The sequence below is a fragment of the Coffea arabica genome, chromosome 6e (assembly GCF_036785885.1).
Source record: "Coffea arabica cultivar ET-39 chromosome 6e, Coffea Arabica ET-39 HiFi, whole genome shotgun sequence".
NCBI lineage: Eukaryota > Viridiplantae > Streptophyta > Magnoliopsida > Gentianales > Rubiaceae > Coffea > Coffea arabica.
Genome location: NC_092321.1, coordinates 49,393,307 through 49,406,315, shown reverse-complemented (window position 1 = coordinate 49,406,315; position 13,009 = coordinate 49,393,307).

Below are 13,009 nucleotides of genomic sequence, written 5' to 3'. Positions count from 1 at the left end.
CTTTCACGGGAACGAGAGGAGAGTCTGAATGAAGCTGGAGCTCTCTGATGCTATTAGTCATTGAAAGTCTAGAATCATTTTGCTTGTGGCCAATTAGAAATACTTTTTTCTTTTCTTTGTCAATTTGTTCAATTGGCACTGGTATAGGTTTAGTCTCACTAAGTAGATTTTCTCTTTATACTGCATGTATATGCATTTTATTATTCGTTTGAATATATTGTAAAAGAAACTTGTTGCTGTTAAATATCCTTTTCTAGGAACTGACAACTTGATTTGTGGTTTTTATCAACAACAAAACAAACTTATAGCTATTAAATGCCTTTTTTAGGAACTAGCAACTCGCTTTGTGTATTTTTTCAAGCTATATTTTTCCCCTTCTCCTCCATTACATGTGTCTTTTTTTATTTCTATTTTCATTCTATGCAAAAGCAAGGAGCATCTTAATGATCTTATTAGTCTACTCATTGTATTCTCTTGCATTTCCTTAACAGATTATTCATATTCACTGCTTAATAAAACTACAAAAACAGAATGGCAAAGTTTTTGGTGTATGTTTTTGTAACTTTTCATATTTAATATTTGAATTTGAATCATTGGGCATTTCTGGGCAACCTTGAAAATTACACAGCGCATCGCGTGGTGTTCTCCTCCTAGTCGAATTAAAACTCGCCATATCCTCATTTCCATATGCAATTGGGAGGACTGCCACCAATTGACGAATCAGAAGACGACAACTCATCAAATTGGAATCAATTGGAGGACTACCACCAATCGGCCAATGCTAGAGCGCCACATCAGCAATCCATTCAATTGGGAGCCATTGCATTTACACAGACTATATATGTTAAAGGAGGAGAATACACATTAAAGGATTCAATTGTATCTTCTTGAAAACGTGGCTTGCTTTTCAGATCCACTATTAATAAGATATTTTGTATTGAAAGTATAAATGATGTAAATGTTGGGACAGTTTAATATTTTCAATAATTGTAATTTGGGCAAAAATTTAAGCCTTGTTTGGCAGACAAGTTTTTTGCCAAATTTCTCTGCTACAAGTTTTTTAAAAATTTTTGCTACAGTAACCTCAAAAAACTTCTCAAAGTTTTTAAACTATACACTTCAAAATATTAAAAAAAAACACATTTCAATTTTAAAAATTTCTACAATAAGTTACAGTAAAGTTTTAGATAAACATCCAAAAAATTCACTTGCCAAACGGGGCCTTAATTTGGCCCTCAAACTTTACGATGTTATACTTTTGGTCATCCAACTATTATTTACATTTATATAGCCTTTCTGTCAACCTGAGCTATTAATCCTACCAAAACTTATGTTTTTAAACTCGGACCAGACTGGCCGGTTCAATTGGTCAAATCGGGAATCGGCCAAGTGTCCGGTCCGAGTTATTCTAAAAAATTGTATGGATAAAAACTCAATACTAGGTTTGACCGAAAAATCGGAAGAACCCGTTTGTGTCCAGAAGAACCGATTTGTGTCAAAGATGCTTTTTTTTGAAAAGGTCAAAGCATTTTCAATATTATGTTTTGACCCCTAGGTTGTTAAAAATTATTAATATACCTCAAATATTTCATACTTTATAAATGTTGTCCTAAAGTTTGGCATTATTTTACAATCAGATCCATAATTTTAATTCTAAACTTGTTAATGTTCATTAAATAATATAAATTGCTAATTGATTGTTCTAATTTCTTTATATTTTCTTGTTAAATATATTTGAAACATCAAATATATATGAATATACCTTTATTAATATTAACATGCTCTTAGATATTTTACATACAATATTTAATTTTTAAATACTCCCTTCGTCCTATTTTGATAGTCCTGTTTTCCTCTTTCGTCTGTCCCAAATTGTAGTCCACTTTCCAATTGAAGAATGTAGTTGTATTTTAATTTTCCTAAAATACCCATATTCAATGTAAGTTGTTGTTACTATAAACCTATCCCATTTAAGTTCCCATAAACCATCAATTCAAGTTCCCATAAAGTTGACTCTAATTAATGTGAGGGTATTTTAGAAAAATAGCTACCTAAATTGATTGTTCCAACAAAATTAACTACTTTTTCTTAAACTGTGTGAAAAAAAATCAGAACTATCAAAGTGGGACGGAGGGAGTAATTTTTATTTATGACGTCATCCGGTTTAACCCCAATCAAATCCATTGACCCCTGACCCCTGAACTCGACTGAGTCGATACCTGGTCCGAGTCTGAAAACATAGACCAAAATGTACCGAAAAAAGTAGTATTAATCTTCCTCTTCCAACTGCTGGCTGTTGCAACTATTCGCAGCCATTGACCTCCAAAGGTTGACCACCACTTTATCACCATCAAATCTTGTTGAAATCACACCTCTAGACTCCATTTGTCTGATAGATTCCAAATTGGATTCAGATTTTCATGAATCTTACTAGATAAGATTGAATATGAATTCAAATATGGTAGTTTTACAATGATTTAGCAAATGATCCTTTGCCAGACCTTTTGAGTTTGTACCAAAATATTCCTTGAAGTAAAGAGAGTTCAAATCCAAAAAAATTTGGCGTGAAAAACTAGAAATTACCAAGATACATACTTTTCAGTATTTCAAATATTTTCAAAACTTCAAGGTCCAAATAGATGTGAAATTTTCAATTATTTTATGTTAATGAACTTCTTATGCCATGGAGATTCTAGATATATGATTTATTTGGCCTAATTTGCGTAGAATGAAAAACTCGAATTTGGGACTCTTCCTTACACTATTCTTGTCAGAGTATATATGGTCATTATTGTCATACTTGTAAAGTTAATATGTACTTTTTACACCAATTATTAATACTAGTGATGAATTCATACTACTATGTGCGTAATAAAGAAATGCATAATATTAATAATGAATGAATTTTACTTACAAATTTTTAGTGATAAAGAAAATTTTGATATTCTAAATTATTTTGATAAATGAATGTTATATTGGTATTTACAGTTTAAGGATGGCTACATTGAATAAAATATGCTTAACTAGTAATGTGACGGCCCCACCTCTCCCTAGGGCGTACCAGAGGGTTCGGAGGACCGCCTGCCCAACTCTCGCCGGGGCTCACTACAGTCCTCAAATACAAATGAAAAAAAAGACCACAAGAACAAGTGTAACAATAATTCCAAACTTAAAACATATACTTATATACATATCTGCCTCAAAAGGAATACAACTCAAATATACAAAGGTTCTCAATTTTTCATACATCCAACTCTTGCCAAGCGCTAGGGCGAGAACCATTACAAAAAAAATTCAAAAGAACTAGACTAGGCTAGTCTATGCAGATCTTTCGTTCTTGCTCGCATCCCATGTTAAGGAAAACAAAACTAACGGAATGAGCTAAAAGCTCAGTGAGGTTCTAGACACATAATCAACTTAAACAAGGACATTAATCATTTAATAACAAGTAATCCAGGAAACATTTACAATATGAAGCAATGATAACACATTCATTAAAAAGATACATGCTCGCATGGAGTCTTTCATTCTTTCATTCACCTTTCATTTCCTTATTCCTCTAATCATTTTAAAATGTATTTTGTGAGTGAAAACTCCTCCATTGCCATTATCACTCGTTTATTCATTTCATTCTTCCCCCTTTTGGACATTGGCCAGACTCCACCCGACAACGTAGTAATACTCGAGTATACCAAACTTTCACTCAGGGTTACCAAATCGCTCGACTGAGTCCGCTTCTAGCTCGAGTCGACAGGCAACAAAGGGCAAGGGCCCAGTTCAGCCAAACGGCTTACATTCATGGGCAACTATCATTTAATCATTTAATCATTGAAAATTTCACATTTATTTAGGTCGAGTGCGATAAAGTACACACTCGCCTAGTAAAATTCATTTTAACATTCATTGATAACATTGAACACCTAATCATACATCCATAACAAACCACATAGTTAATGAAAACATAACATACAAAGAACAATCACCTATTTAAGCAAAATAACGTCCAAAGTATCCTTCTGGATAACACCCTCAATTACCAAGGAACCCTAATATAATCAAAAGAATACATTATGCTTCAACCATCAAAGATTTAAGTGATTCAAAGAAAATTCGAATACTTACGAGTACAAAGTACAAATATGATTTTGGAAGTGAAAAGAATACATTTAAACCAAAGGACATAAGTAAAATATTTGTAAAACTTATGCTCATTCGTAAAACTTTAAAATCTCCATTTGAGTCGAAGTGACAAAGAAAACTTATTTCTGTTAGTCGTAAATTTCATTTTTCCAAGGGTACAAGTTTCGGCCAAATTCTAACTTACATACCTCGATAAAAGAAGAAGCAAATATTCTAGATGGTTCAAGTGGTATTCGTTCTCAAATCCTTACGCAAATCGCGAGTATATCTACCTAGCACTCGAGCGCAAATTTGGGCAGCACGCCCTTTGTATTTACCTATTTTTTAGCATTTATGGTTTCATTCTTTTCCTCATCAGTCCCAAAATCACATGCAAATAGTTTCATTACAATAGCCGTTCAATAGGCTCAATATCATACAATTACAAAACCATGCTACAGAAATGACCGGAAATAAGGTTTAAGGCAAAAAGTAAAAGACAGGTTCGACGTCTCTTAGTGTATCGGTCACAACCGAAGCTACGCTTATTGGATTGGGGTGCAATTTATAACATTTCGAAGTTAAGACAAAGGGCTATAACTTTGATGAAGACTACTCAATCCAGTTCATAGTGTATCCAAGTCAAATTCATCATTTACAGAACCAGAATTTCACCGTCAGGCTGGTTAACAGCACCGCGTTCAACTGATAATAACCCAGGCTACAAAAGTCCGATTGATCCATTTTCAAAGGCGTTGGAAAGCTAAAATATAGCACTATAACTTTTGTGTTTTGGCCAAATGCTAATTCAATACGGATCAAGGTAAAAAAATGCGGCCAGAATGGTGAAATATCAAAACGGTCCACAGAGCTCTACCTATGGTAGTCAAGGGTATTTTTGTCTTTTCACATTCTACCATGCTCGCATTGAGCTGAAATTTTATATGTACCTATAAAATATCATTTTATACAACTTTCATGTTTTGATCTATGCCCAATTCGGCCTCCATCATGGCCGAATGACACTGGTCAGAACAAGACAAGATGAAAACCCTAAAACTGGAATTTGTGCACATAAGTTGGAAATTTCCGTAAGTAACCAAAACTAGCACATCAAAGCTTCATTTTACACATACCAAAGCTATCATTCCATGGAAATTGCTCAAGCATCAAATAAGACCAGAAAAATTCCCCAAAAATCTGAAATTTCCCAAATCACCACTTTCTCCATGAAATTTTCCATAAAACTACAAAACTCACAACTCTAAACTACTAATTGACAATGAATTAAAGTAGAAGGAAATTCTAGCTAAGGTTACCTTGTTCATCCAAGAAAGTTAGAAGCTTGATGCTTTCCTTTCCAAAATTACTCCACCAACACCTTGGAATCCCCTTAGTAAACAATTTTTATGGAGTAATTTGCAATTCTATCGGTTAGAACTCAAGATTGGAGCAAGAAATTGGAGTGAAAGATGAATGTTTTTCTCTCTCTCTTGCTTTCAAATTTTCGGCCATAAGAAGGGAAAAATAGTTTGATTTTTGGTCAAATTTTTGTTTTAGTAAAGTGAAGAAAGTTAGGTCAAAGTCCAAGGTCCCATAGTTTTGCGACAAATGATCCTTTAGGGTTTCAATCCTATCCTTTTGTCTACCACTGATAATTTATCTAGTTAACTTCTAATTATCTCCTAGCACCTTGTAAAATAATAACACTTAGTACAAAAATCACTTAATCATCAAAATTTTATCGCACTAGCGGGTCCCACGTCTATAATGCGTTTCAAATTTAACGTATACTAACTTATACTAGGAAAATGATTTAAAACTGTACTTGCTTATAAAAATGCATAGAAATTTTAATATTTTAAAGGCAAGTATAAAAATGTAGGCAAAAATAAAATAATGTCTAGAAAATGTGAAAATTTTTGGGTTCTCACACTCTTTTCCTCTTGAGAAATTTCGTCCTCGAAATTTTTACCTTCAGATGCCTCAGAAGGTTGTTGGTTGTCTAAGGCATATACCTTTGCCAGTACTTTTGTTCGATTCTCTCTTTCATTCACTTGTTTCGGTTTGGTTCCATCTTGTGGTTGAGCACTATTCCCCCTGGGCTGCTTCATCGGGCAACTACTAATTTGGTGATCGCTACTCCCACAAATCAAACATTGTCACCATTTCCTCTAACACTCATTCTCAGTATGATTTGTCTTTCCACAATATCCGCAGGTCAGGTGAGAAGCCACTTTTTTGGCTTTCTTGAGAAATTTCCCCATGACCTATTTGACTTTCTTTGGTAGATCTTTCATCTAGTGCTCCTAATGTCCATGGTGGGCGGGGTGAAGGGTTCACTTTTTGTACTTTAGAAGGCGCTATCTTTTCGCTAGATTTCTCAGATACACTACCAGATGCACCCATTTTCCGTGTTTGGAAAGCTTTTACCTGTGCCTTTGCATCCTCAATCTTTTGAACTTTCTCAAGGGCTTCCGTAAAGGTATTAACCTAAACCGCCGCTAAAGTTTCCTGGATTTCCAAATTCAACCCTTGTATGAACCGTCTCACTCTTCTCCGCTGCGTGGCCACCAATTTAGAATCAAACTTGGATAGCTTAGTAAATTTAGCCTCATATTCGGCCACACTCTGGGTTTCCTGACGTAACCCAATAAACTCGTCCTCTCTCCTTTCTTGGACTAAAGGTGGGAGATACTTCTTGTTAAATTCCCTTACAAAATTCGTCCATGTCCATGCAGTCTGTTCTTTTTCCATTTTGCCCTAATAACATTCCACCATACTCGGGCCGGTCCTTCGAATTGAAATACAGCGAAGTGCACTTGTTTTTGCTCCGTGTAGTTTAAAGCTGCGAAGATGTTAATCATTGCCTCCAACCACTGTTCAGCTATATCTGGATCAGGCTCTCCATGAAATTTCGGAGGTAGAAACTTTTAGAACCTCTCAAGAGCCCTATCCTCTCCTATCTTAGGATTCCGAGGTTGATTCACTGGCATTTGGCCTTGTTGATCTACCAGTCGTGCTAGGATATTTGTCATTTGTTGCATCGCCGTCGCCATTTGATCTCCGGTCTCAACCCTCGGTCCATGTTCTTGCTCGGCCACTGTTTCTCTTTCTTCTCTCGGTTCTTGAGCTCGCTTAGTCCCACGGCCACAATCACGTCCACGACTACGTTTCCCTTCCATACCCTTTTCTCTCCCTTTTTTTTTCAGAAGGTGATTTAGTATATAACGAAATAAATTGACTAAAATAACAAGATATCTCACACCAAATACACAAGGAGACACACCATATACACAAAGAGACATCTCAAGTTAGACAAATAGTCAAAGGTAGCAAGTACTATACATGTAGGTATTAACATACCACAGGCAAAAGACGTGTAGGAACAATGCAAGGGCAAAACGAAAGGAAACGCGACTTGTCATCCCACACTCAGTTAAAATCACCCTCGTCCGGTCTCTTACTTCATTTTCTATCTGAACTAGGCGCCCGTTGATCTCTTGTACTCACTCTAGCCAAACACGAACCTGTCCATGTTTCCCAAAATGAAATTCTCAAGTACTTAGTATCGCCCTCAACTCTGGAGTACTCGGGTACAAGAATCCGAAATAAAATAATTCATATCTCAAGTTGGCTAGTCCCAAAAGTAAATTATCAACAATCGAGATTCATACCTAACGTCCCTATCTAGTGTCCTCAAATACCATGATAACGATTTAAGACCTATAACAATTCATGATTCATAACTTATGCTCAAAAGAGCACTGTCCTTCACACTTATTCACCACTTGGCCCAAACTCACTCCGCGTAGAGATCACGCGAAGCAGGCTCTGATACCACCTGTGACGGCCCCACCTCCCCATAGGGCGTACCAGAGGGTTCGGCGGACCGCCTGCCCATCTCTCGCCGGGGCTCACTACAGTCCTCAAATACAAATGAAAAAAAAGACCACAAGAACAAGTGTAACAATAATTCCAAACTTAAAACATATACTTTTATACATATCTACCTCAAAAGGAATACAACTCAAATATACAAAGATTCTCAATTTTTCATACATCCAACTCTTGCCAAGCGCTAGGGCGAGAACCATTGCAATAGTCTATACAGATCTCTCGTCCTTGCTCGCATCCTCTGTTGAGGAAAACAAAACTAATGGAATGAACTAAAAGTTCAGTGAGGTTCTAGACACATAATCAACTTAAACAAGGACATTAATCATTTCATAACAAATAATCCAGGAAACATTTACAATATGAAGCAATAATAACACATTCATTAAAAGGATACATGCTCGCACGGAGCCTTTCGTTCTTTCATTCACCTTTCATTTCCTTATTCCTCCAATCATTTTAAAATGCATTTTGTAAGTGAAAACTCCTCCATTGCCATTATCACTTGTTAATTCATTTCATTCTTCCCCCTTCTGGACATTGGCCAGACTCCACCCGACAACGTGGTAATACTCGAGTATACCAAACTTTCACGCAGGGTCACCAAATCGCTCGATCGAATCCGCTTCTGGCTCGAGTCGACAGGCAACAAAGGGCAAGGGCCCAATTTAGTCGAACAGCTTACATTCATGCGCAACTAGCATTTAATCATTTAATCATTGAAAATTTCACATTCATTTAGGTCGAGTGCGATAAAGTACACACTCGCCTAGTAAAATTCATTTTAACAGTCATTGATAACATTGAACACTTAATCATACATCTACAACAAACCACATAGTCAATGAAAACATAACATACAAAGAACACTCACCTATTTAAGCAAAATAACGTCCAAAGTATCCTTGCGGATAACACTCTCAATCACCAAAGAACCCTAATATAATCAAAAGAACACATTATGCTTCAACCATCAAAGATTTAAGTGATTCAAAGAAAATTCGAATACGTACGAGTACAAAGTACAAATATGGTTTTGGAAGTGAAAAGAGTACATTTAAATCAAAGGACATAAGTAAAATATTTGTAAAACTTATGCTCACTCGTAAAACTTTAAAATCTCCATTTGAGTCGAAGTGACAAAGAAAACGTATTTCTATTAGTCGTAAATTTCATTTTTCCAAGGGTACAAGTTTCGGCCAAATTCTAACTTATATACCTCGATAAAAGAAGACGCAAATATCTTAGATGGTTCAAGTGGTATTCGTTCTCAAATCTTTATGCAAATCGCGAGTATATCTACCTAGCCCTCGAGCGCAAATTTGGGCAACACACCCTTTGTATTTACCTATTTTTCAGCCATTTACGGCTTCATTCTTTTCCTCAATCAGTCCCAAAATCACATGCAAATAGTCTCATTACAATAGCCGTTCAATAGGCTCAACGTCATACAATTACAAAACCAATGACTGGAAATAAGGTTTAAGGCAAAAAGTAAAAGACAGGTTCGACGTCTCTTAGTGTATCGGTCACAACCGAAACTATGCTTATCGGATTGGGGTGAAATTTATAGCATTTTGAAGCTAAGACAAAGGGCTACAATTTTGATGAAGACTACTCAATCCAGTTCATAGTGTATCCAAGTCAAATTCATCATTTACAGAACCAGAATTTCACTGTCAGGCTGGTTAACAGCACCGCGTTGAACTGACAATAAATCAAGTTACAAAGTCCGATTGAGGCGTTTTCAAAGGTGTTGGAAAGCTAAAACATAGTACTATAACTTTTGTGTTTTGGCCAAATGCTAATTCAATACGGATCAAGGTGAAAAAATGCGACCAGAATGGTGAAATGTCAAAATGGTCCACAGAGCTCTACCTATGGCAGTCAAGGGTATTTTTATCTTTTCACATGTTACCGTGCTCGGATTGAGTTGAAATTTTACATGCAGCTATAAAATATTATTTTCTACAACTTTTATGTTTTGAACTAAGCCCAATTTGGCCTCCATCATGGCCGAATGACACTGGTCAGAACAAGGCAAGATGAAAACCCTAAAACTGGAATTTGTGCACATAAGTTGGAAATTTCCGTAAGTAACCAAAACTAGCATATCAAAGCTTCATTTTGCACATACCAAAGCTATCGTTCCATGGCAATTGCTCAAGCATCAAATAAGACCAGATAAATTTTCCAAAAATCTGAAATTTCCCAAATCACCACTTTCTCCATGAAATTTTCCATAAAACTACAAAACTCACAACTCTAAACTACTAATTGACAATGAATTGAAGTAGAAGGAAATTCTAGCTAAGGTTACCTTGTTCGTCCAAGAAAGCTAGAAGCTTGATGCTTTCCTTTCCAAAATTACTCCACCAATACCTTGAAATCCCCTTAATAAACAACTTTTATGGAGTAATTTGCAATTCTATCGATTAGAACTCAAGATTGGAGCAAGAACTCAAATTTTCGGCCATAAGAAGGGAAAAATGGCCTGATTTTTGGTCAAATTTTTGTTTTCGTAAAGTGAAGAAAGTTAGGTCAAAGTCCAAGGTCCCATAGTTTTGTGACAAATGGTCCTTTAGGGTTTCAATCCTATCCTTTTGTCTACCAATGGTAATTTATCTAATTAACTTCTAATTATTTCCTAGCACCTTGTCAAATAATAACACTTAACACAAAAATCACTTAATCACCAAAATTTTATTGCAGCAACGGGTCCCACGTCTATAATGCGTTTCAAATATAACGTACACTAACTTATACTAGGAAAATGATTTAAAACTGTACTTGCTTATAAAAATGCATAGAAACTTTAATATTTTAAAGGCAAGTATAAAATGTAGGCAAAAATAAAATAATGTCTAGAAAATGTGAAAATTTTCGGGTTCTCACAAGTAAACTAAGAAATGCTTATAAATAGTTATCTTGATAACATGTGCTTAGGTAATTAAAGTAAAATTAGCTTTTATAAGAATAAAAATTGAAGTGCATAAAGTGACAATAAAATATTTACACCAAACCTTTTCCTCCCCCTTTATATATAGTACATATATACTAATAGGAGAGGCACACTCTATAGGTGTGCAAGTCAAAAAAAAGTTTTTTCATAATAAAAGGGTAGGAGTTTTTTTCCTTTAAGAACAAAAGCTAGAAGTTATTAGAGTTTGATTTGCAGCCAAAAAAAAAGTTATTGGAAGTAAGAATAAAAGAATTTATAGGAAGTTTTTGAAATTGAATAATAGCTATGTTAAAATTTTTTTATTTCAGTTTTACCCCCAAATAAGTAAGGCTTTTTGCATATGAGCATTGCAAGTTAACTAATAATACTTATGAAAGATTTAGGTTAATCAATCCTTATTTTTGATGATTAACGAAACAAAATAATGATTTGAACTAATATTTCAAATGAGTTTTTCACTAGTATAGTTGCTCAAACAATTGGCAAAGGAAAGAAAGTAAAACAAGAAGGAATAAAGTTTTTCGTTGAACATTAGACGATGGATTGGATGCATAACAGGACTATTGGACATCCAACAGATTAAAAGGAAACTTTGGAACTCTCCGTTTTTGTCGAACGCATCTTTCGGACGTTGTATCGGATGTTTGATACTTCTGACAAAAACTCGCTCAACTCAACTTCGAATGCAGTGTCAGATGTAGAGCAATTGGATCGGACGTTCAACAGGGGATTGGACGTCTAACAACTCCAATGGCTAATTTTTTAATAGTTAGTTTTTTTATTGTTGGAGAGACTTTTGAGGCAAAATTTCACCACCTATAAATACTCCCAAATCTGAAATTATGAGAGACTTTTGCCTACATAAAATACAAGCTTTCATGAGTAATTTTTTGTTAAAAAAATACTCTAAATATTGTATAGGTATAGAGAAGTTCTTGGATATATGAGGTTTCTCATTGAGGAGAAGTAAAATCTTGGATAAGGTGAGTTGCACTTGTAAATAATTCTCAATTAGTTGAGTGAGTTTTCAATTATAACCAATTGAGGGTTAACTTGGTTAAATTGTAAAACTATTTGGCTCAACCAAAGAGTTTTATGGTGAACAAAGAGTAAGTCTTCACTCATACAAATTAGTTAGATTCACCAATAGTTGAAGAAGCTACTAGTAGATTCAACTCGAAGTTTAGAAGAAGTTTGGGAATTCGATTGATTTGCAATCTTTTACTTTATTGTTCTCTTTTTGTTACTTGTTTGTGTGGTTTAATTTGCCTATATCTCTTGTTATTGTGTTTGCTTGAGTGCTTGTTTATTTAAACTATTTTGATTGAATAAATGAGTGAAAATTTGGATTTTACTTGCTTTATTTTTTATCAACCTAATTCATCACCTCCTTAGGTTGTTTGGACCTTACAATTCGTGTTAGAATTTGGTCTCCTAGAGATTAACTTCAATCAGTTTAAGAGTAAAGATGGCAACTAATAATACCTTATTTTTAGAGGGCCAATCTATTTCTAGACCGCCTATATTTAGTGGCTCATATTTTAGTAGTTGGAAACAAAGAATGAAAGGTTTCTTGTAATCTATTGACATTGAGTTTGGTATATTGTTATTGATAGTTCTTATGAAACTACAATAATTCATGCTACAACAAATTTGAGTAGATCAAAAACTAGATAAAAATTAGATGAAATGGAAAATACGTCTGTTTTTGAATGTTAAGGCTATGAACTTGTTATATAATGTTTTAGATATTTATGAATCTAGTAGGATTAAAGGTTGTAAATTGACTAAAAAAATTTGGGATAAATTGTATGAAATGCATAAAGGTAGTTAAGATATTAGAGAGTAAAAGAAATATTTACTTGTTGCTAAATATGAATATTTTAAAATGGAAGCTCATGAAAATATTGATAAGATGTATTGTAAATTTAATGACATTATTAAAGATCTTGAATTGCTTAGAAAAAAATATTCTTTGGATGAGAAAAATAGAAAAATCTTGAATATTTTGTCTAAGGAATAGGAAACCAA